This window comes from Marmota monax, unplaced genomic scaffold (genome assembly GCF_021218885.2).
Source record: "Marmota monax isolate L192 unplaced genomic scaffold, Marmota_monax_Labrador192_F-V1.1 WCK01_AAM20220418_F8-fsc00022, whole genome shotgun sequence".
NCBI classification, from domain to species: Eukaryota; Metazoa; Chordata; class Mammalia; order Rodentia; family Sciuridae; genus Marmota; species Marmota monax.
Genome location: NW_026695215.1, coordinates 8,299,007 through 8,324,353, shown reverse-complemented (window position 1 = coordinate 8,324,353; position 25,347 = coordinate 8,299,007). Strand labels below are relative to the sequence as shown.

Genomic DNA, 25,347 nt, shown 5'->3' with positions numbered 1-25,347 from the left:
TATCTCTGATTGTATACACAGTATATTCACACCAATTCATATCTTCATAACTGTACTTTGGATAATAATGATCATCACATTCTACCATCATTAATAACCCCATGTCCCCTCCCTTCCCCTCTAACCCCTCTGCCCTATCTAGAGTTCATCTATTCCTCCCATGTTCCCCCTCCCTATCCCACTAAGAATCAGCCTCCTTATATCAAAGAAAACATTTGCCATTTGTTTTTTTTTTTTTTTTGGAAATGGCTAACTTCACTTAGCATTATCTTCTCTTGGTTCCACAGAACTGCCCATAGTTTTTATAACACCTTGGTATTTTATGGAAGAAGCCACCTTACAGACAATGCCTTTTGCTAGTAGGTCCTTCTAATGCCAAAATTCATCTATCTTACCATACTACAGTAAAGCTTGAATATATGGTTGCTCAAAACCAAACAAAAAAAAAATATTTTTGTAGCAGCCAAAAGGAAAATTGAGGGGTGGGGGAGCCTTTAAGGCTCATGAATAACAGAATAGCTAAGTAAAGTATCATGTAGTCATCAAATGAATGAGGTAGATTTATAAATGCTGATATAGGAAGTTCTGTTAGCCATAGTTGTTAAGCAAAATTAACAAATGAAAACAGCAAAAAGCAAAGTAATATGCATAAAAAGAAACAACATAAATATACACATTTACATGTATCTGCATTCATTTTTTATAGTCCTAAAGGATATACAATTTCTTAGTTGGCCTTATCTCTAGGAAGTGATTCCAGGGACAAAATTAGAGAGAATAAGGAGATAGATGCTTACTTTTATTTTATATTCTTCTATAACTCAACATTTAAACTACAGACAAGTGTTATATCTGTGAAAAAGAAAAACAGAACAAAAGTTCTTTTACAATGGTGTTTTTTAAATTATGGTTAAATAACACTTGTATAAACTTTGTACTAGAAAGATCACATAGCTAAGCTTAACTCTAAATTCATAAGCAAAAATCAAAATCATTATAGAATTTTTATTTAGTAGTCATGTCTATAGAAACCATCTTAGAATAAGATTATATTGTTTCACCAGAAAGTATTCTGTTTTTCTTTGTCTGGTGTGTGTCCACGAGCAATTGAGAAAGCTGCTGTTGACCATGAGCAGACAGAAAAATGGGATCCCTTGATAGCTGCCTGGTACCACCTAACTCTAAATAAAGAAAAATATGTTCTTGAGGTGGAACAGATGATTTCATTCCCTTCCAAAACATTCTTAATATGCAGTGTTAATACTTACTTTGTAAATTAAAAAATAAAAAGCTGACCACATTCATGAATCACTTTAATCTTTTTCTTTTCTTTCCAGATTTATTACAAGAGAGATTGGCCCCAAGTGAATGGGATTTTATCTGAATAAGTCACTGAAGCCATCCCAAGAAAGAGGCCATCAGGTAAGCATCCAGCATCTACAGCTTGTATCATCAGTAGGTTTCTTAAGAAGTTAACAAGAATCCACACAACATGGTTCTGTGAAAGAAATAGATAAAGTCTTCTTCCATCCCTTCCAACATACAGATTAAGATTATATGTATTTATGTGACTTTAAATGTAAACAGTCTGAATTACCAAGGTATTTCCACATGTGCTGATAAATCATGTGAGAGATTTGCAACTCCTTGGCAAAGACACTTTATGGCTACAGGTAATTGTTTGGATCAGTAATGTCCTTGCTGGTTAGAACTCCAAAGGCCAGCAGGAAAATGATTGTGCTCTCTTATCAGCTGCCTAGTGGAGTATCTGTGCTGGAATGCACCAGTCCTCACGTCCAGAAGTCTAAAGATGTGACCTGCTTAAGCCTGTTCACCTTCAGCAAAGCCTCATGTCTCAAAGTCTCATTCTTACAAACTTCTCTCTTACTCCAATGAGAGGATGGTGGGGCTGGGCAGGGGGGGATATGAAATTGGAGTTGGAGGACCCTCCTTAAGCCCCTGCTGTTGAGCCCCACTCTGTGACAGGCAGGGATGACATGGGGTCCCATAGCAGAAGGCAGATTTCTCAGAACTTGCACAGAGACTACTAGCTCAGTTGGCTGGGTCTGCCCTTTTCTGCCCAACTCCTGTCTCATGGACCTGTCTGGTGTTTTCCCCATTTTTAAAAAGAGTCCTTAATTTATCCAAGTAATGGGGTGGGGGCCCAAAATCCTCAACTCAAAGAGCAAGCTTTCAGCTTCCCCACCCCCCTCTATAGGGAAATTGAAAAAGTAGCTTGTACCATTCTGAATATGCTGTGATTCTGTTTCATCAAAATAGAAGTTGGGTAGATAAATATTAGAAGTGGCTGTATTCTTTGCCAGGTTGGCATGTAGGAAACACTTTTTGGAAGGCACTCCATGGTAGTAGTGTTAGGAAACTATTTAGGACTGCTTTAATCTTGGAGATAAAAATAGTCACTTCTACACAGTTCCATCACTGGGTATCTTTAGGTTTTTGTGGTGTGTTTGTGTGCAGGTGTGTGCTTTTTTTTTTTTTTTTTTAATAGATAAGCTTGGGGTTTGGGCTGTGTCTTTTTTCAGACAAAATTCAATTCTGGAAGCAGTGCAGTAAAACTACATTATTGGGGAGATTATAAGACAACATGTTTTTAACAGTACTGGACAGAAGTAGCTTTTTCTACAAGACACCTGATCAGCCCTATTGTCATAGAAGCCAGAGGGTTAATCCAGGGAGTGATTCTTGGACCTGCCTCCCTTCTCCTATATTTTCAAAGTCTTCTGTTTCCAAGTCACACATCTGTGGCAAAACCTCCAAAAAAAAAATCATTATGTTTTGCTTAAGAAAAACAAAACACTGAAGAAAACATATTTCAAATTTTTTAACTTCTTCAAACCTTTGAGTTTCAGATGAGTAAGCAAAACATACTTCATTCTAAAAAGCTGGATTTTTGTTTGTTTAAAAACCCATGTTATACCAATCCTACCACTAACTAGCAACTGTGTCCTCCACTTCCTGTGACGTACTCTCCAAGGCCCCATCCCCTGTACTGAAACAGTGTTAGTGGAAAGCTGTGCTGAGCTCTCTGACATCCCTTTAAAACTTTCACCAGTTTTATGAGTACCGAACTCTGATCTCTCATTGATTTAAGCCAGGGATGTGCAAACAGCATTTCAGACCTTGTTTTATAGGTCCAAAGAATTTATGTTGAAATCTAGTTACAGTAAATGGAGAAAACCTGACTACTACATTTAAAAGAATAAGAACCATACTTGATGGCTTAACATCTATGTATTTGTACCATCTGATATGGGAGCCATTTAGCCATAGGTGGTTATTTAAGTGTAAATATCAATTAGTTACAATTAAATAAAATTAGAAATACAGTTCTTCAGTTGCACCAACCACATCTCAAATGCCCAGTAGACACAGGGAGCTAGTGGATAGTGGAGAAGTAGAACTTTTTCTATCCTCCTAGAAAGCTCTATTGCAAGGACTGCCCTAAGCAGATTTATTAACATGGTGGACTTTCGCTGCCACTTGGTGGGAAAGTTGCATACTCGTATTAACTTACTTGGAAATTTTAAAATATTTCTGAAATTCTGATTTCCTAGGTATGTTGTTTCCTAGATATTTATTACCTAAGACATAATTCTCCTAGGCCTCTTTTACCTTTTCTTATCCGTATGCATATTTAAATATAAGGGAGTTAGTATTTTATGTACTCTTCTAAAGTTCTCCATTTCTTCAATATTTGAAAAGAGGCACCTACAGTTACAGGGAGCTGAAGACTGGGGTACATGGCAGTTATCTTGTTTACCTATGTCCGTGTCACCTCCAAGTAAGCAAAACTTCCAGAAAATTTGTTTTCCTACAATGACAGATGGGTCTCAATTGTATCAACTTAAATAAAGTGTGTTTTTTAAACAGTTTGGAGAGCCAAACAAAATAAGTGCTGTAACACTTCTTTTTTTGATGGACATGTACATGAGATTAGAAGTCTTTGTTTTTATGTGGAATAGAGAGAGATAGATAGATAGACGAATGGATGGATGGATGGATGATAGATACATACAGTAGTGTTACAAATTCTAATTATTAAAATCACCTTCTATTATGGTCTATCTTGAAGTTCATAGTCATCGTCTTTCCACTAACGTGATCCCATTCATGAAACAGCAATGTCAGACTCTTTCCAGTCACCTCGACCCAGCAAATCAGTTAAGTTTGTTTCCTAGAGTAATGGTTACACAAGGCAAAAAAATTAGAAACATATTTGTCTTTGAGTTTTTGATGCATAAGGGGGTTTGAAATAACTAGAGAGATAGCTATATATTTATATATCCAGCCAATATTCCCTTTATCCATTTCCTTTTATTTCATTTTCAATGAAAACATACATGGTAGAAGTTTGGGCACAGCTTAGGGTTTTAAAATATGAGTACCAGAATCTTACCAATGGTGGGGGAGGGCAGGGGGAAGCAAGGTAAAGGTTAGCCATTTGTGTTTAATAAACAAAAATATAATTTGTTTTAAGGATAAACAAGTTTACTCTAAATAAACTATTCCACACAGTTTATCTATGGTCAAATTGTTCTTTTGCTTAAATAATGTGTCTAGGAGATACCACTTCCAGATAGATTGCTATTACTACTTTTTAACAATTAGTAGAGCTCAGAGCAATGAGCCTCTGAGTGTAGAGGCTGTGATTTGCTGACAGGAAGGACAGTTAGCTGGTACCAGCAGTGAGGTCATCCTCTCCTTCCTACTTCTTAGTCCTTTCCTTGAAGACTTAAAGTTTAGAAGATTTACAGGAGTCATTTTTTTTAATTCTAGAAAAGTCTAAAATATCTTACAAATGTAATAGTACAATTCAAACCTGGTAGGAGGAAACTGGTTATCTGGAAGTAGTCCTTTGATGTCTTTCCTGAATGTAAATATGTGCTTGACTCACCCAGGGAGCCCTAGGTTACCTAGAACAATGTGATATGCAAGCCCCAAATCCAGCCAAAAGCGGGTTTCTTCCTCCTGGAGTTCAGGCAAGGCAGGATGCTTCTGCACACAGCATGGGCTCCAGGAACAGTGGGGCCATAGTAGATAAAATGTACCAGAGGGTAAGAGCTATCTTTTGATCAAGAGTCTGTAGCTTGCTACTCAGTGATGCTCCCAGGTCAAAGAGGAATAGGCAGGCATTTTGCTGCCTCCGGGTCCTTCAAGGGGATTAGCATGCAGAACAGGTAGAAGTGGGATGTCTTCCTTAACAATGCAAGCAAGGACTCTGCCTGGGCAAAGTGAAAACAAGGCCCATGTTGGTCATTCATGATAGATGGCCACAAGGCTCCTGTGATGGACAACATCTTTGTACACCATCAGAGGGCCAGCCACATCCTACTTAACGCTTGCCAGTAAGGAATACCAGTCTTTGTTTTGCATAGAGTGTGTTTATACACAGCTTAACACACAAAGAACATTGCAAAGCATCCTTTGGAAATTGGCCTGCAGTGTACCAGCTATTGAAGGAGTAGGAGACTCCCCCTGGACTTCCGCCAAAACAGAGATTTAATTAGATGGATGAATCAGACAAAACAAACCATCTGAATTAAAGAGTGAAAAATACAACATGTACGTACCAGTGAAATGAAAGGAAATCTGCACTATGAATAAAACAATGAATGAAAATAAATTTTTAATTTAGGTTCCTTCAGGTAATGTGACCAATTTAATAGACCTAATTTAACGTGAAGAAGATCCATATAGAGATCCACGTGATCTATTTTGTCTTCGGAGAAAGATGCTTCAATTCCTTCAACTTTCACATTTAATCAATTTTTTTTCAAGCTTTTGTGATATCACTGTCCATCAATCCAAATTAGTTGGGGGGAAAATGTATATCTCTATTTCCCAAGAGAAAGTAATTCTGTGATCTTTCTGAGCAATTCATTCTAACAATTAAGAACCCTTAAGCTAAATAGAAAAATTCATTTCAGAGGAAACTTTTATTCAATATGTATAATTAGTTTTAGTTAACTTTATTAATGAAATGTCGCAAATCAATTAGGTTTTCAATAATCAGATGCTGAGGACCCAAGAGGGGCCATTTCTCTCACAAGAGGGGAAGGTGATATACAATTTAGTCGGGAAGCAAATGTAATTAGATTTGATCAGTTGAGTATTCCTGTCCTGATGTGGCGTTAGGCACATACCCAAGCCTGAGCATACAGTTGAAAAAGAAGTCAGAAAAAACACTGTGACTTAGAAAATGTCTTCTCGGTCCTCTTAGCCATAGCTGGCCACTCAGAGGGCCTTTGAAGCTGGAGATAGATGGGTTTTCTTCAGAGAGGCTGTTTTAAGTTGCTTTGTCAAATCCAAATGCCTTTAAGCAGGGCAGGATGTGGACTCTCTGCTTGCCACAGACTCCTCCACTCCCTAATGCCTCATGCCCAATGTTTCACACATTACTTAGCTGCTCAACTCCAAATCGCATTTCAGTTTTCCACTCTCATGACCCAGTCATTAACTACTGAACAGATGTGAAGCAGCCCTAAAGTTTCCTTTCAAAGTAGGAGTTATCCAGGAAATGACATGACAGTAAGACTCCTTCTGAATGAAGGTGTTGTTAAACAAAATGTTTTCCTTGATAGGACTGCATCCTGAAATAGATCACTCAACAGTCAGCCAGTCAGTACTTTTGGACCTTGGCATGCCAGTGACTGTTGTCAGCTCTGAGCACAAAGTTGTAAATAAAGCAAATATCGCTGTCCTCATAGAATTTATAGTCTGGTGCATGAAGAGAGAAAAAAAAAAGTAAGTAAAATGTTTAATATGTTGAATGACATAAGGAGTGGGAATACTGTGTAGAAACAGTAGGAGGGCATGCTGCCATTTTAAAAGGAAGTTTAGAGAAAGTCTCCTTAGTAAGAAAAAAAAAAAACTTTGTGGATATCCAGGAGAAGATTGCTCTAGGCAGAGGAGCAGATGCAAAGGCCCTAAGGCATGAAATTATGGACATATCCAAGGCTCAGCAAGTAGGCCAGTATACTTAGGAACCTCAAGGGAAGAGCAAGTAACAAGTGACAATATATTGAAGGATATGAACGGACAAACTAGAAGCATATTTAGAATAGACACAAACAAGGAAATGGATGGAATTTAAATACCCAAGTGGTTTTAAAACTTAAAATGCTTTGAAAGATGGTGAGATCTTCCCCAAACTGGATAAAAATTTAAGAGAGGTGAGGTCTACAACTCGGCTAAGTTCGTGGCAGCAATTCTACTGATCTTTAAACACTTGTCCTCCCGCACACTTATGTCTCTTGCTTGGCATGTTGTATACTTCAAAAACAATTTACTGGAGATCCTGATCTGTGTTCCTGTATCTCTTAAGTGATGGAGTTAGAACTGCATGCTATTGCCACTAGATTACTTTTAATGAAGACTTTGCCTTTTTAGACACACACAGCAATGAGCTCAGTAAAGGGATACCACTGGACGTGGAATAATTTCATAGACTGTGCCCAGATACATTTGGGATTAGGGGTGCATCCACCATCCACATAAGTAGAAATAAAATTATATAGTGGAGAATTTCAAAACCGCTAATAAAAAATATATAGAGTCTCTGAGCGAGAAGAAAAGATTCAACTTGGTCTCTATTTTATTGGTATTGTCTTTTTTCAATCCTTGTGTCTTTTTCCTGTCCTGCTATTCTTCAAGATTTCCTAATGAGGATTAGGGAACAAGGGTATTTAACAATCTGTGTTTGCAGGTTGGAAACAAGAAAATGAAGACGAATCACTTCTCTTCTGCTAATTTGATTCTCTATGGCTCCTCTCCTACCAGCTTGGGCGCAGGAGTTAGTTACTCTTTCCAGCAGATGGAGCCAAGGAAAAGGCACACATCTGTGGTCTCGTGCCTGCAGTGGTCTCGCCATTGCATGACCTCACTAGGGACTTCCCCAAGAGGGAGAAAAGAGAAGTGTAACCTCAAACCCCAGAGGGAAGCAGCAGCTCAATGTCTGGGAAGTGCTGGGACCCAAAAGGTTTTAAAAATAATGTGATTTCTGATCCAACAAGTGCCATTATCCTTACTTTATTTTAAGAAATGGTCACTGTTCTAATCAGAAAGGTATATTTCAAATTGTTCTAAACTTGGATAAATCAATAACTAAATACTATTATTAGGAAGTATTTTAATGTCAGAAAAATTAAGCCATAGATGTTTTCTAGTTGACCCTTGAATTTGCCATATGTACCTGTCCTTTCCACTAAAATAGTTGCTAAATGAAAAGCTGTGCTTTTTCCCGCTCTTTATGTCTGATGGCTTATTTAATTGAGGGTGCACACATCTCTGAGCCTTAGAATGTCTGTGATGACATGGAAAGAGTTCACACGACTATTATGCTAATTTGAATTCAGAACTTTTAAAGCCTGGATCAAGTCCACACTGTGTCTCTGTGCAGCGATGGCTCTTAACCCCTACTGCATTGTCAAATGCTCTTCCAGGAAATCAACGGAGATGTAGTCGGAGAGCCCTCTGGGCTAAGCAAAGCTAGAGAGGCAGAATCCAGCAGGGCCACATCCCTGGTAGAGCTCCATCCTGGACCTAGTCCTCTTCTCTAGAGTCACGCAGTGGTGCCCTCTTTGGTCTCCTCCCTGAGGCCACAGTGGAATCCTACTCACTGGTCTCAGAGAATTAAAAAGGAAGCTATAGAAATGGTGCTGAGTTAACAGGACAATGTGGGGTTCAGTTCTGAACAGCTGGTGAGTGGCTGGCTCTAGAATATAATCCAAAAAGAACCTTCCTGGTATTTTTCCAGGTCCTCGGGCCAGTTAATAGTACAAAGTGGTTATTTATTTATAACTATTCAGGAATTTGTTTCCCAGCCCTGCCAGTGTGACTGACATGCCTTGAAAGCAGCCGCGAGCGAGCTCTGGGACGTTAAGAGAACATACAATACATCACCTCAAACCAGGAGTTTCCCTCTCCTTGCACAAAGGCATGACAACTGGTTCAAATGGACCTGAACTTCTACGCGGGAGAGTGAGCACTTCTGATTTCAGGGGCCATGTGCCTCTTTTGTAACTCCCGTGTGTCCTTGGAAATTGGTGCTCAAAGGCCAAACTGCCAAAGTCTAGTCCTTTTCCTCTGAATAAAAACCCTTTTAGTTGTACGTCAGGACCTGTTCTCTTCAGTGCTCATTGCAAAATAAGGCAATTCTAACTTGAAATGCCAGCAGCACTGGGAAGACCAGGTGAGTTAAAAGAATGCCTAACCCTCAGGCAGGATTCCGGCCGCAGGAAAAGGCCAATGAGTCCCAACTTCCTCCAAGTGCCTCTCCCACAGATTTCTCTTCTGAAAAAGAAGATGCTATAAAACCTTCTAGAGAAAACAAACTTCTCTAAATGACCAGAGGTGGGATAAGGAAGGGCTGAAACCAGCCTTCTAAGCAGACTCAATTTTTTTTTTCTTTCCATTTCTGAATTTGAACAGATTCTTGAGTCTTTTAACTGCCTTGGAAAATGGTTCCTATCTCTAGTTAGCTCTTTATCGATGCAAGGTTTTGTCGGCACAGAGGCACTAATGTAAATCATCATCATCCAGATCAGAAAACAATAAGTGAGACATAAAGTAATCTAAAGGTCACCGTATTAAAAAAAGAAGAAGAAGAAAAATCTCCAGTCCAGGAATGAATCATCTTTGAAACTCTCCCAACGGGTGATCTAGTTTTAAGGGTGCAAACTTTTGGAGAAGAGTTGGGGGAGCAGCTGGGGCCAGTCACTGTTTCAGATTGTCTTATGTTTCTCATACCAGTGCCAGAAGGTCACATGACTGGGACCATCCCAGTGTATTGCTGCTTATAAATGAAGACAGGAAGGATAGAGAAAGCAGTAGTAAATGCTAACTGGATATTTCCTGGTATTGGGCACTGTGTCCTTTACTCTAACTCAACGCCCCCCTCCTTTTTTTAAGTCCAACAACAAAAATTAAACATCTAGACTAAGTTCTCTTATTGGACCCAAAAGAAACCAAGTGGAAATTGGCCTCATTGCTAACCAGTGTCAGCATCAGGTCCCAGATTTGAGACTCTAGTGCTCTGCTTCTAACCATTGCTCTCCCAGAAATAACCCACCAAGTTTGTCAATGCCTGAGATCCTGCTGTTGTTGTTTAACTGCTACAATAGCAGCATTTTTTTTAATGCAAGTGAACACTGTGCTAGTATTTAATTACAGGTTTATACTGATATTGGGTACGAGTATAATCGAGCATCATTTGAATAATAGAAGAGTCATGAGCTTTGAAAGAGATCTTCAGAATAGAGTAAAGCAGATATTTTTTCTGTCACATTTCAGTGAGGAAAATTGCTAATTCATATGCCACCAGCCATAGGCAGAAATGCAACAGGAAATGAAGAAAAACTTAACTACTTTAAATGATGTGGTCTGTAGTACAAATTGTGGCACTATGAATTCGTTCCCTTCTGCTGTCGAACCGATCATCTGGGTTACATAGATGAGTGGTGCAAGACCTTACTAAAATTATTCTTGAATGTAGCTTTCAGGTCTATCTAAAACACAAAGCAATTTGCCTGCAAATACATAGAAAACACTTTTTTAAAGGGTTGGGATTGGTGGTTTTCCCCCTCTGTTAAATATTAGCCTTTGAAAGGAACTTGGCTGATCTGCCAAATAACACTTACAAATTATTGTGTTTTAATCAAGTGACAGAGTGAGAGGGAAGCCACACTAGACCTGTGTATGCTTCTGGAGGCATCGTGGACCAGGAACATTATGCAATAATGCCTGGAAGAGAGGGGAACCTCATAGCCTTGTGCCTGGCAACAAATGTAGCCACTTATCCCAAAAGCAGGCAAAATTAGAATCTGTGAAAATCTAGCATCAGAATCCAAACCCCTGGTGCAGTGCTCAGTAAATTGTAGCTTTTATGGTCTATGATATTTTCAACCATTTTGTTTAAATATGTGAATATATGAGTGTGTGAGGCTTTAGGAGGCCTGTTCCATATGCTATGGGGAAAAAAAATCATCATTTCTATTCAGGATAGTCCTGTAAATAGGAAACTTCTTTTTCAGTATTCTGGAAGGCTCAGACCCTGTGCTGATGCTGGCAGAGAACAGACCCAAATGGGCTACTCTATTGAAATGTCCACATGGTCAGGGAGCACAGTGAAAACTTGGGGGGCCCTTTTTGCAGTAGGTAGCACTAGCAAGCAATGCCTCTATAATAACTTGAACTAGGAAAACTCAGGCTCATACATTAGTTTACAAAACTGTAGCAAAGCCTTATAAAACAAGCCTGAAAGGACATTAATTTTTAAACTGATGTAGTATGAAAAATAAAAGAAAGTTTTATTTAAAAACTCCCATAAAATTTGTCAAGTTGGTGTCCTAATGGATCTAAATGAGAATTTGATTACTTAATTTTTCTTTCATTGCAATAGAAAAATAAATGCTTTTTAATTTTTAAAATTAAAAACAGATCTTACGGATCCACAAGGACTATTTTGGCATAGGCATTTTGCAGAAAATAAATGTTCCCCTGATTTGCAACTGACCACCGATCTGTTTGAAGGTGTGCTCTCTGTCCACCAGAAATAGCAGGGGAGACTTGGTCTCTTTCCAAATGGAAGGCTGTGTGTTATGTTTTCTTCCTTTCTAAGAGTGTCATGATTTTTATCTTCTGGTGTTAGGTCATGAACAGATTTTTAAGTCTGAAAACATAGAAATAGGTATTTAAATGGAGAGGCGAAAGTCTTAGCCAGTGAGCTATAATTTTTAAAAATAGGTAATACAGACCTCTAGTGGTCGAACAGTTTGAAAGTCCCTGTAAGAAAAGGCAATAATGCAGAAGGTGGCTGCATTGTAAGTGGAACATCTGTTAGTTAGAATTATTTACGTGGAAAAATTAACATGGTTCATAGTGAGAAAAAGTAAAAAAGAAAAAAAAAAAAAAACGTGCTTTAAGGACAGGTGTGACCACCTTCTTAGATGCTCTTTCCTCTAAAACAATCAAAGACCCTCTGACCCAACACCCAGCAAAGAAGTCTGAGTCTGTATAATTTTTCCTCTGAAAATTATATGAATAGAGTTGACAAATGGCAGCTTTACGTGACATACATTTTTTTCCCCTTTGCCTTATTTGGAGCCTTTCTTCCTCACTATTCCACAAGCTCCTCCTGAAAGTGGTATCTCCAGCAGCTCTACTTTGCCTGCCCCAACCTCAGTTCTCTTGCCTGGCAGCCACTCTCTGGTGGTGTGGGCTGTGGGCTCTTCAGCTACTGAAGGGAAAACTATTTGGTCCAAGTACGAGTGTAAGTGACAACCTCTAGACAGTGCTTCTCAAATTTTAAGGGACATCCAGATCGCCTGGGGAATCTTACTAAAATGCAGATTCAGATTCAGTAGGTATGACATGGGGTCTGAGAGTACTTTGCTAGTAAAGTCCCAGATGATTCTAAGGCTGGTCATGCAGGGCCACCTTGGGAGCAGCATTAATTAATTAATTAATTAATTAATTATAGCGCCTCTGTAAGTGCTCGAAGTTACTGGGCACTTGTAGCCACAATTAAGAATCTGATTAGCTAGTTGGGAAAAATGAGTAAGATCAGATTTTGTACATGTCATAGGTGTGTAGAAAAATTACCGAGGACCCAAAAGAGATATATATCAGATAATCAAGCAGAATTTAAAAAGCATAAGCTGAAACCTTAAAAGTCAATAGACCAGAATACACCATAGGAGAATATATATTTCAGATCATATCTATTATAATTTTCCATCGTTGAAATAACTTGCTATCATAGCATGTTGTCAACCTTAATTTCAAAATCCATAATTTCAGAACTTATGTCATGGGGTAGTCCTTAAAAGCCTCTTGCAAACTTTTAACATCCAGTTTTGAATCAAAAATAATATATTAACAGGCTGTAGCATGGAGGGAGTACATAAATTATCGTGGTTGCCCTGCATGAATAGCAATTCACAGGTTTGGCTCAGACACGATTTGGATGAAATAATTAACTATGTACAGTACTTAACAGTATAAAAGTAATTAATCTAGCCGCCTCATACTGGTTTGGCCTAAATAAACATGCAATAAAAAAAGCCATAGGATTTTATTATTTTTTCACTCATGTTTCTACATTAGTAAGTTGGAATTTTTATACATCAGAAAGAAGATATCTTTCCTTTGATAAAAAAAAATTCATTTTCTTTTCAAATGTTAATGTACTGCTTAGAAACTGAGTGAGTTCCATGGATTTATGATAGTGGGCAGATGTTCCCCATTAATAGTTTTACGCATCCTTTCTACTTCATGGTTTAGAGAAAATGATTATTTTAAATTAAGGTATAAATAAGAAAAATGGGATTTTTATTGCTATAAAATCACAGAGGCCCTGTCGATGGGTCCACAATGCTGTATTGGTGTAGCTTTGGCAAAATATTTGAAAATATTTCTTGTTTTTTGCCCTATGGGTTCTGGACAGAGACAGATTTTTCTCTTTGGCCTAGAGACCCTTTACCAGCAAATTCAAAGGCCAAGGGCAAGGTTGTCAGTTGGCAAGAGGGCAATTAATATGGAAAGCACCTCTGTTTGGGTAAAGGAAAGGATTTGGGTGATTCCCATCAAGGAGAGAAGAGTTCATTAAGCTCAGTCTTATTTTTCAAAGCCCATTTTTGAATTTGGGTGTTCTTATGATTCTAGCATGTTTTCCCATGCAGAATTCCACTGACTAATCATTCCCCACTTCATAAATTGGCTTATGAGGATGAGGCTTAGCAGTTCTTCCAAAATCAAATAGCACATAAGATCAAATCTCAAATTCCAGGACTTCTGCTTCCAGCCAAAGTGGAACACCAAGAACTGGACCTCCCTGCCCACCCAAAACAACTAAAGACTGGACATATGTATGAAACGAAGGTTTTTCAAGACAATGGACAGCACAGCAGATAACAAAGGGCAGTGATCTCCAAAGGATAGGAAACTAGTGAGGGGAACCCCAGAATCACCCCAGTTTACTGTCTGGAAGAACCTCCAGCAGTAGTTCAGGGCAGGCAGATGCTGGTGAAGCCCAACAGCCTCCTGATTTGAGGAGAAGGAACTGGGAGTCAGTAAAGGCCAAGGAGGCTAGAGTTCACAGGTTAGATTACCAAAGAGGAGAGAGTGCCCCTATTAAAGGTCCTGGGTATCTGCAAAGGGTCCCCTGGGTGAGAAATTGCCCAAAAGGATTAGAAGGAATGAGCCCCAGAGATTAGCTAGACCAGAAAACAGAGCCTGCTCACACCAGCCAAAGCAGAAAATCTCATACTTCATGGGCATCTGGTAGCATATTCAGAAGGGTTTGCCTCAGGAATAGAAAAAAAAAAAAAAAGTCACTCCTAGTTTAAATGATGCTCTTATCCCACCTAACAAAACCCCAAAGAGGGAAATTCTGCATGTAACTCAGCAGTCCCCAGGACAAATAGGGAGAGTTTTTATTTTTTTTTAAAAAAAAAAAAACATCAAATGTCCAACAAAGTAAAATTCATACTGTTGAACATTCATGATAAAACTACCAGCATGCAAAGAAGTGGAAATTTACAATCCATGAAATGAAAAATAATCAATAGAAACAGACCTAATAATGACAGATAATGGGATTTTTATACAAGGACATTAAATGGTTATTGTAACTATATTTCATGTGTTTAAGGAACTAGACAAAAGTTTGAATATATTAAGTGAGGCATGGAAGATATAAAAAGGATTGAAATTGAATTTCTAGAGATGAAAACTACAGTGTCTGAAATGAACAGTCAAATGGGACTTCAGATGCTAAGATCAAATTTTTTGTTCTAATGCTCCCAAAATATTCTTCGCTAGATGCCGAGTTTGTCCCCAGCAGCCTAATACATAATATTAGCTTAATACTGAAACTCTCAGGTAAAAGTTTCCTTTTCATCAGGGGTGTAGTCCCTACGGAGGCCCATATTTCCTTCTCATTTTGGCCCTCCTGGCCTGTCTGAGGCTCACGGAGCAGTTCTGCCACCTTCCACAGACTGGTGCTCCTTACCTTCAGAGCAGACTTCCCAGGAAAGAGGCACTCACAGCCCTCAACATGGTGCTGTCTGAATCAGTTAGAAGAAATTTCATATCATCAGGCCACTACTTTCCATCTGAGTTTTCTGTCTCACAATGGAAACCCTAGTTTCAAAAAGCATCCAAAGTTGTGTTTACATGAAATGCAATTAATGTAGACATGAGCACCCCTGCAGCCCCCAGCCATGGCATGCAAGGCACTGTGAATGAAATCATGAGCTATGTTCTTCCAGCCAACCAAGCTCTGAACTAAATAACACCATATTCTTTTTATGGAATTTAAAATATGCTAATAATATATACCCTGCTTTTTTTTTCTTTTTCTAACAAAGGGGGGAAAATCAACTTTGTTGTTTAGGAAGTTTTATTAGGGCTAGAATCCTAAACAATGTATATTCTAGTCAAGTGTCACTATAGTCAGAAGCACTCCATATACACCCTGTAGTAATTCTGTATAACTCCTCAATGTGTCTGCCCCACCCATAGCAGGTATCTTCTCTCTGAAATTTTTTTGATTTGCATTCTTGAGCCAGCAGTGAATTAATCTAGAAAATATGTTACTATTAAAAGCACAAAGATAGACTAGTGTTATGGTTAGGATATGAGGTGTCCCCAAAAATCTCCTGTTTTAGTGCAGCAGTATTCAGAGGTCAATTGTGACATCTGTGAGCTAATCAGTACATCCTAATTTGAAAGGACTGTGTGGTAACTGTAGCAGGAGGGTTTGAGATGGGTCTATCCCTAGGGTAATCCCTTGGCAAGTTCATTTTCCCTAAGGTCCCTTCCCTTTCCCTCTTTCTGCTTCCTGAATGCCATGAGCTGAGAAGTTTTTCTCTGCCATCCCCTTCTGCCATGATGTGCTGCCTCACCTGGGCTCAGAGTAATGGAATCAACCAACTGGGGACTAAATGTCTTAAACTGTGAGCCACATTCAATTTTCTCTCCTCTTAAGTTGTTCTTATCAGGTATCTTGGTCCCAATAATGAAAAGCTGAATAACACACCTGGTGTAACATAAATGCGTAGATAATTTCATGCTTGGAGCATCAAAATTCACTTTAGAAACACTTTTCTTGGTCATAAAACATTCAAAAATAAATATTTTAGTGTTTATTTAAAATTTCTAAAATTTCACCTTCTCATCAGTTATGTAACCAGGCCCCACAAATCCACGTGGCTCTGTGAAATAGCAACACTCCATCTCAGTCCCAGGATCTTTTTAGCAAGGGGTGATATTTGTTGAATAAGTGTTAACTATGTAAGAACACCCAGATTTCATTGGTTCTATGCTGTATACAACCACGTGGAGACTTAATGGAATGTAGCTCTAAGAGACATAATAGCATCCTTTATGATACAGAAAAAATAAAAAGGGAAAAATAAGTTGCTGGCAGGAGCTATGCCTCCTGCCATCACGGGCTCTGTGTCTCCCCTGCCTCTAACTCCTGGGCCACAATTGCTGCTTCTTGTGGAAATGGGAGAGGAGATGTCTGACTAGCAGAGGTATACTGCAAGTCTTTAGTGTCACATAGACACATTGGAATGGGGTCTGCAGCATCATGCAGGGCTAGGAGTTTGTTTTCTCAGTTGAAAAATTAGGGGGTTGGCTTGGATCCTAAGTTGCAAATTGGCAGGACTAAGACCAAATCTGAACTGCAGAAGAGTTCAATTCAGTTCCCTGGTGCTGTATTTTTCATTTGCATTAATTGAAAACTTCTCAGAATGAGTTATTTCACATAAGATTTGAAATTTCTAACTTATCTTTAAAAATCAGCTGTATCCCACTCTGATCACCATGATCACAATTGACTAAAGCTAGGGAATATATTCCTCGACCTTCTCGAATAAAGGGGAGGCCCTCCCTTCACCACCAGGCCACTTCATTCATCTCTGTTCCTCCCAGTCCCTGAAGGATTTGAGCATGTGAATGCTGACACATATAATCTCTGATGTCCATTCCAACAATAAAATTCTGTGGTTCTCGGTCTTAAGTTATTTCAAGGGTAACAGAAGATTAAAGAATAATAGTTGCACTATATTATAAATTAAAATAGACTTCACTTGTATAACCTGATAACTAACACCACTGATAAAATAGAAATTGTGTATGTTTCCAGGGACAAAGGGCATACAAATTTATTCTTGGATGTCTTTGAAGAAGAACAATACATTTGATTCGTGAATTTCCTTGTATCACAGAAATTTCTGCGACTTCCTGATCCACATAAACTATTCTCTAAGACTAAATTGAAAATCCCCAAGTTGCAAAATGGCTTTTCATGTAAAAACATCACTTTCATTTTTGGTTGAACATAAATACATCATATAATTTATTTAGTTAATTACTTTAAGATGATCACTGACTTACATATGTATCCAAGAGGGACTATTGGAATTGTCTGATTTTTAGAACATATTTTCTCTGAATTGGAATCTTTTCACATGAAGATATCCAAAATTATTAGCATGTTACATTGTTCTCATAAAGATCTAATGAACTGTAAAAATATGCCTACCCTATTCTGAGTAAAAAAAATATTTAGCCTAATATGGTTTTCATTATTTTACATAATAATAAAATAATACCCAAAATGTTATTACCAGTTACATTACAGTGTTGTGTAATTGTTAGAAAGTGAACTTGTGAAGTCATATTAAGAAACAACTACCACCACATGTTAAGTCAGATAATTCAAGGAAGAGTCCTACATGAATACTAGGGAAGCTGCAGGCAAAGAAATTTGTTTTTCTCTTAATATCCTACATTTTTAAGGAGATCTTTATCATTTAATTAGGTTGAATTATGATCCACCAAGCAAAGGTCTATGGTATAATATTTTTTGACGCTCTACCTTAAAATAATCTAAAAATCATCTATACTTTAGATGTTCATTCTTTTTTTTGAAAACTGATTCTTTAAATTCATTTCTTTCAATTTGAAAATTGATTCTTTAAGTTGCTTTATGGGATTACTAACAGATTATATCATCACATCTTATTATATTAAAAGGGCTTCTAACCCAATTCCAATTGATTTGTTGTCCATAAGTAATAATGTGACCAATTTACATATAAGGTAAAGTTTATGGGGCAATTTAGTATATAGGTGATATTGATAATATATAGGATAGTAATAATAGATAATATCTATTGAGCGTGTAATACATCATAATCATTTTCGCCTGCCTCATTTAACCTTATCTTGACAGCATAGAGGTTTTTGGGGGGTTTTTTTCCATTTTAGATGGAAAAAAGACTGAGACCAAAAGAGAATGAGATGAGCTAATTGCATGATAAGTCAGAAATGAAGCCAGGAACCCTGACCCTGACTTTTTAACTGCTCAGTTTATGGTTGGTTCGTTTCCAGCAACACACTCTCTGCTAACAAAAATGTGTGTTCCCTTTAAGATTCGAAGTGCTGAATATATGGCTCTTGGTATGGAAATTAGCTTTCTACTCCAGCCGTTTATTAAACTGGTTTTTATTGTTACCTAATCTCTCTATATGGAATGTGTAGTATACACTGTCTTATGAAGAAATCAGTTCAGACACCTCCTCTTACAACATTCTTTCCAGGGCAGGGTAGAGGATCCACAGTTCCATTCCTACTTGTATGGTCAAAGTTCAAGGGTGGTTTAATGACTGGCCTGAGGTCTCAGTTTCTAGAGGGGAAAAGCAAAAGCCCCAAGACCCCCACTCCTAATTCTAGGCCAGTGTTTGTTCTAGGTCTTTTTATCCCTGCTAATCCTACAGTCCACTGATTCCCTCTCAACTTCTTAGATTACGTTGCTTTTTTCCTCTGTGCTTTTGGTTTTATATATTAAGATTCAGCGTCAGCATTCGCCATATCTTTTCACTCCCAATTTTGAGTGTTTCCATCTGATTGTTTCTTTATTTTTGGACTTTATAGGATTTTTCTTCATTTCTGTTTTACCCTGATTATCCAGGAAAGGCTGTGTACATCTTTGGAAAGCTCTGATGTTCTCAATGAAGAGACCTTGGGAGTGACCTTATTTGTCTCCCAGGGAGTTGTATATCATGACTTCAAATGCCCCACTAAAATGTTACCCATTTGGCAGCAGTATACAGAAAAAAGCTGCTCTCTCTGATAAGACATTCAGTGGGGGTTTCATAGCAAAAGAATAGACTTCTTAATGGGAAAGAGGGAGAAGTATAATTCCCTCTGATTTAGCTGGTCTTTCAAACTTCATGGTGCTTTTCTTCTTGAACTAGTCTATGAGAAATTTGAAAGGAAAATGCCTCAGGAATTGGTATCCATTAGTATGTGGCCAGAGAATTTTGGCCGTAGAAGTCTCTTCATATTGCTTTTTATAAAGCTCTTCTCTGCTATAAAAAAAAATATATTCTATGCCCTCATGGGGCAGATAAACAGTTTTGTAGAGAAGGCAAGCAACAGAAAAATGAGGCTAATGAACTAAACTCTTCAGATGCCAAATCTCCAGAAGGGCTCCTTTATTCCTAAATGTTCATCTTCTTTCTCTCTCACTTTCCCTCCTTGGCTTAATTCTAATGAGAGCTTTGGTGACATGTAATATTTCCTGTGCTGTTCCTCATGGAAGAAAGGCCTAGGTGAATGCAAAGCTGTATTTATATTCAAATATTGCAGAATCGGTTCAGACCCTAAGGGTGCAATGGATGCCCTCTGGCCCTCAGTCATGCCTGCCTTGCCTATGATGGCAGTGCCACCAGAGGGCAGGGTATGACTTCCCGACTGGGTGGCCTCCTCCTGGAAGTGGGGACCTGGGGCCAGAAAACAGCCGTCAACTCTTGAAGCTCATATGAAGAATGCACTCTTCTAGTGTATTTGTGCAGAATCCTGTACTCCCATAAAATGCTTAGAGAGGGTAATTTCTAAAATGACCTCACACGGCAGGTGTTCAGTCAGTTTCCAGGCTCAGAGCTCCTGCTGAGCACCCACCACCACCCAGGACTGCTCAGGGATAACCCGAGAGGGTTTTTATCTTTTGAGAAATCGATAGCTTTCCTGAGAAAATAAAATACAGAAAACCAAAGCCACCTATAAAATGCAACATATAGTTAACATTTCATAAAAGAGAGAAAAATTAGCAAAGTTAAAAAAAAAAAAAAGTAAGGCCCGGAAGAGCGTTTCCCTATAGCAACACTGTTGACATCTTAGACCAGATGGTTCTTTGCGGGTGGGGGGGGTGGAGGGGTCTGTCTCGTAATTGGTAAAATGGTCAGCATCAGGCTAATCTCTACCTACTAGATGCTGATACCCCCCCTATCCTACCCCTACCACTAGCTGTACAAATGAAGAATGTGTGTAGACACTGCCAGATGACCCTAGAAAGCAAAATATCCCCTGGTGGAGAAGCACTGGACAGATAACATTATCAATCATTCAAAATAATGGAGCCTCAATACCCTCCTAGAACATCAAAAATGTAAGGACCTGTTCTCTGAGCCTGCTTCCTCAGCTAAAAAATAGGAATGATAATGTCCCTCCTAGTGCTCTTTAAAGACTGAAACAACACCATACTTGGCACATAGCAAATATTCACTTAATCATAAATGATATACCTTGAGCTGTTATTTGTCAATTCTGTGAATCAGAGACCAGCAAAAATAGAGAATAAAATAGCTGTACATTAAATAAATTTAGCTGGACCTTTGTATATCACTTTGTGTTAAAGTTTTGTAGCTGACGGGATTAAATTGATATTTTTTTTTCCTCCCTGACATAACTAATCAATGATGCTCTGTCTTCCTTTATGTGAAGGTCAAAGGGCAGTATCTCCTGCATCTCTAACATCTGATGTGTAGCTAATGATCCAGAAATAAACTTTAAAGTGCTTTGGAGGGTTTCTATGTGTAGAGAAGTTCTGTGTAAATAGTTCTCTAAGAGGAGGCTTGAGAATGATGATACACTTTCACTCTTTAAATTTGCTTTATAAGCTTCACCTGTCTTAGGGGAGATAAGAGCCAAAATTAATTGGGGAGAAAAAAAAGTAAATGATTTCAAACAGCCACGATCCTCAGCTGGAACTGAGCAACTGTAAAGATTTTGAAATTGCAGAGGAACTAGGCCGGAGAAGTTCAGCCAAAAAAATGTTTGTTTATAAAAACTAGAGAGTGTTAGATATTTCCATCATTCCAGCTTATCATCTGAAATTTCTGCTGGCTCGAGTGGAATTGTGCTCTTCTGTTTCCTACTGTGGGCTTCCCTCCCTGACCACAATTGCCTTCAGATTGGAGACTGGTAACTGCAAGGACAGAGCAGCGTCGGGTTTAGCTAGCTGGAGGAACGAGAGGAGAGTTGTCATACCTGGTGGGGAAAGGTGAGCACTCCCAGGTTGCTGTCATGGCAGAGTTCAGGAAGAGTGGCATTGACGCTGACAGTTGCTGACTTGAACAGTTTTGTTGCTGGTGGTAAAAGGAGAGATCACCTACTGAACATGAAGGTGTGAAGGTGAGAAAAGATGAAATTGCTATAGCAGAGTTAAAAACCAGAGGGGCTGGTGGTCTTGGTATGGCACAGAACGTTCAAAAGTCTCCTCCTTGGCCTTATGCAGTTGGGCCTGCAGGATGACACGCTGCTTGCTCCTCAGCCCTAAGAAGAAATGCGTTGTGGTTTTGTTTTTTGTTTTTTTTTTTTTTTTCATTTTGCAAACCAAGGAATGCATTGCATTTTACATTTAGAAAGGGTCAAACTATCAGAAGGCAAAAATGGCGTGTTATCTTAGGCTGCTCTCTTGGGAAGAGTTCGTTTTCAACTCCTACTCAGACTGCACACAAATACTTGGAATAGATCTTAATTTTGAGTCTGATGTGTGACATCTGGTGACTCATTTATTGCTAATGACGTGTTCACAGGAAGCAGAAGTCACCGGCATCTTATTTTCCAGTTGGCAAAGTGTTGTTTACCTTTCATTGCCCCAGCCTCTGTGGCTCTGATCACAGGCTGTTTAGTTAGGAAGTTCAAGTAGCCAACACAAAGAAGGGGTGGAGCAGTAAATAATAGAAGATAGATCGTTCTAGATTTTTTAATGACAGTCAGTAGTGTAGTAACATTGTAATTTATGTATTAAAATGATATAGAATTCAAAGAGGACTTTTCAAAGCTGGCAAAACTGTCCAATCCAAGCAGATTCTTAGCAGTGTCTCTCAGCGCACCTCCCCCAAGTCCGTCCCTTGCTTCTTGTACCTTAGCTTCTTTCACTTCCAACACCGCATGCAATTTCCCAATCTCTCTTATCCACATTTGCTTGCAGGGTAAATATGAGCCATATACACGATAGTGTGAATTTAACACCAACAAAAGTCCTACAGTCTAGCACCTCTTAGACTCTCCACTTCTGTGATCTCATTTGATCTTCTCAATAGTACTGTGAGGCCAACTGAACAGATATTACTAATTCATTGTCATCCATCACAAATATCACGATATCATTTTCTAGACAGAGAAAAAGAGACAGAAGTTATATGAAAAGCCAGACTCTGCAGCACCTCTGAAGTAAAGCAGGTACTGGATTCAGATCCTTTGCTCTTTTCTGTCACTAACCTGAGTCAGGTTTTCCCTCCCCAGGTAATTCTTTGTTCTAATGATGATGTGGAGGTGGAGCTCTACCCCACCCACAGCTCAAGGATCATTTGACTAGACGGTGTCATGCTGGGCATACCCTAAGCCAGTCCGGAAGATGTAAAGGAAACAGAGTTTAATGGATATTTTTTTTTTTTTGACCAGGGAATGAATCCAGGGGTGCTCTACCACTGAGCCACCTGCCCAGCCCTTTTTTATATTTGATTTAGAGACAGGGCTTCACTGAGTTGTTTAGAACCTTACTAAGTTGCTGAGTCTGGCTTTGAATTTGCAATCCTCCTGCCTCAGCCTCCCAAGCCACTGAGAGTACAGGCATGTGCCACCACACCCAGCTAAATGCATAATTCTTAAACTATACTTAGGAGTCTCTTTTACTTGGTCAGTGAAGCCTCACAAAGACCCACTGAGCACATTTTAGCAGAGGGCACTTGAGTTGTTCATTGGATTTGATCTTGCCTGTTAATCATGATTATCATCATTTAAGCCAGAGTTGCAGATTAAGATGCCCACAGATCCAATATTAGCATGTACCTGATCTCCTGGAGGGCTTCTTACACATGACTTTCTGGTTCAGTAGGTCTGAGGTGGAGCCTAAGATTTGTACTTTTAACAAAAGTTTAAAAGTTCCTGAGTGATGCCGCTGCTGTTGTTCAGGGACCAGCACTCAGACCAGTTTCCAGAGGGATAGGGAGGACACTTGGGTGAGGGAAGCACCTACAGCAAACAGCAGCAGCCAGCCCTGTGAGCAGGAGCACGTGAGATGCAGCCCTGTGGGCGTGAGATGCAGCCGTCTCCACGGGGAGGTGCTGAGAGCATGAATTATACTCTGGATTTTGAAGAAATGGCTCAAAAAAATACAATATCTTAATATTTTCCATATCAATTACAGGTTGAAATAATAGTTTGTGTATATTGGATTAAATCAAACATATTATCAAACTTAATTTCACCTGTTCTGTTTACTTTTCTAATGTGGCTACTAGAAAAATTTAATGACATGTGTATCTCTTTTGGACTACACTGACCTAAAGAATCAGAAAATAGAGAGTGGTAAGTAAGGATTAGTAAACCACAGAGTATTCAAATTCTAAAAGCTCTAAACACTTTGGGGCCCAAAGAAAATACGCCTGTTGGTCAGATTTGGCCTAAAGGCCTCAATTTGTAGCCAAACACTTGGCATCACAAGCATTAATGTAGAAGCAATTCGGTATCTAGAATTTTGCCTTTCCATCAGCATTAAACAAATGCCTTGTTATAGTGTTTAAAGTCAAGGCTTGGATAATAATAATGGTAACTATTTCTTCTGAATTTCTGAATTAAAATTTCTTAATAGAATTATTAAAATCTTGATAGAACTATTAATGTCAATAATATCTTTTGAAGATCTGAGCTTTTTCACTAAATTCATTTCACTTACCCTTGTGTTATAAAAAGGTATTTTCCAAGTGTTTTTATGTCTTCCAAAGACTTTGCTTTTTACCTATATTGACCTGTAAAGTAGAGTTGAGAACAGGTGTGGGTATTCCCATTGCAAATATTTTGTAATATTTAAGGAATATCAAGGTAAGAGATTAAGTTTCCGGTGTAAGATTGTGTGGCTGTTGAGTGACAGGGCAGCCTCTGTGCCAGGAGTCCAGTCCTGTGCCTCTGCCAGATGGTTTGCCGTCCCCTGATTTAACAGCATTTATAGGTTAAAAAGGTAACAAATAAAGAATAATGCACACAAGACTGCGGTTTGAAAAATATAACTATGACAACATCAAATAAGCGTCACCCTCATAGCATTAGCTTTCAGAGGACAGAAATCTCTTAACTTTGTCATATTCTAACTATTGCGTGATACATTGTTGCGGGTTTCTTTTCTAATAATGTCCCTGCCACTGTGTTTTCACCTGGGCAACTGAACCATATTAACTATTGCTAAACTTTAACAAGTTGTATTTTGTCAGAGGCTAGGTTCCTTTTGTATGAGTTATTTTAACAATATTGCATTTGAGAGGATGGTGTCATCCTGACTCCCTAACTTCAGGGCATGCTTTTAATTTTGCTTTCCAACCATGAACCAATCTGTCTGTACCCTTTCACCTTATAGTGACAGTGAGCAAAGCAGAGATGCCTGAGAGTCTCAGCCCATGGCCACAAATGGAATGGAGCAAGCTAGTCCAGATAGGGCCCAGACCCATGACCTTGACTTCATTTTCCCGGGGCCACAGCCACAGGTTACATGGGAAGAGTTTCTTTGTGTGCTAGTTAACTTTTAGAAAGAAAGAAAAAGACCTATGACTGTAATAATCTCACATGGAGTTTTTTTATTCATCTTGAGCAAAAGGCAAAATTCTTTTCATTTTGTTGTTTTTAATATAAAGAGTTCTGGTGTTCAATATAGACTCTAATTAAATGAGTGTGGGACTAAAACTATCTGTACAGATTAATATAGACACATAACTATTTAATGATTTGTGATAGGTCACTTCTGTTTGTCAAGTTGTCCTTGCCTTCAAAAGAGGCACACCCATTTAGAAGAAAGATCTTGAAGTTGCAGGGCATTGGTGTGTGTGTGTGTGTGTGTGTGTGTGTGTGTGTGTGTGTAACTAACTCCCTGTAGAATACAGAAGTCTGGGGAAGCCCAGTGACTGGTTCACAGTCACCCAGCTACAGATCAAGGAAGCCAAAATGAGAATCACAGGCTCCTTCCACATCATCCAGGGC

At 38.8% G+C, this 25,347-nt stretch overlaps 1 protein-coding gene and 1 long non-coding RNA gene across 5 annotated transcripts in view; one reads left to right on the top strand and one right to left on the bottom strand.

The window, feature by feature from the left end:
- Agtr1 (angiotensin II receptor type 1) overlaps positions 1–25,347 on the top strand; it is a 42,912-nt gene that overhangs the window by 8,065 nt on the left and 9,500 nt on the right. For 3 of the 4 annotated variants that reach the window (XM_046431898.2, XM_046431901.2, XM_046431902.2), the window contains exon 2: positions 1,338–1,422. The gene's annotated coding sequence lies outside the window, so the exon portion shown is untranslated. Of the gene's footprint in view, positions 1–1,337; positions 1,423–21,218; positions 21,508–25,347 lie in introns of those variants that run through there. The other variant, XM_046431903.2, reaches the window with a different exon arrangement.
- LOC124084571 (uncharacterized) lies at positions 232–24,370 on the bottom strand. The gene is made up of 4 exons (XR_006849139.2): positions 24,056–24,370; positions 21,364–22,491; positions 4,070–4,195; positions 232–1,498 (listed from the first exon to the last, which is right to left on the bottom strand). It is a non-coding gene; the product is annotated as an uncharacterized LOC124084571 (long non-coding RNA).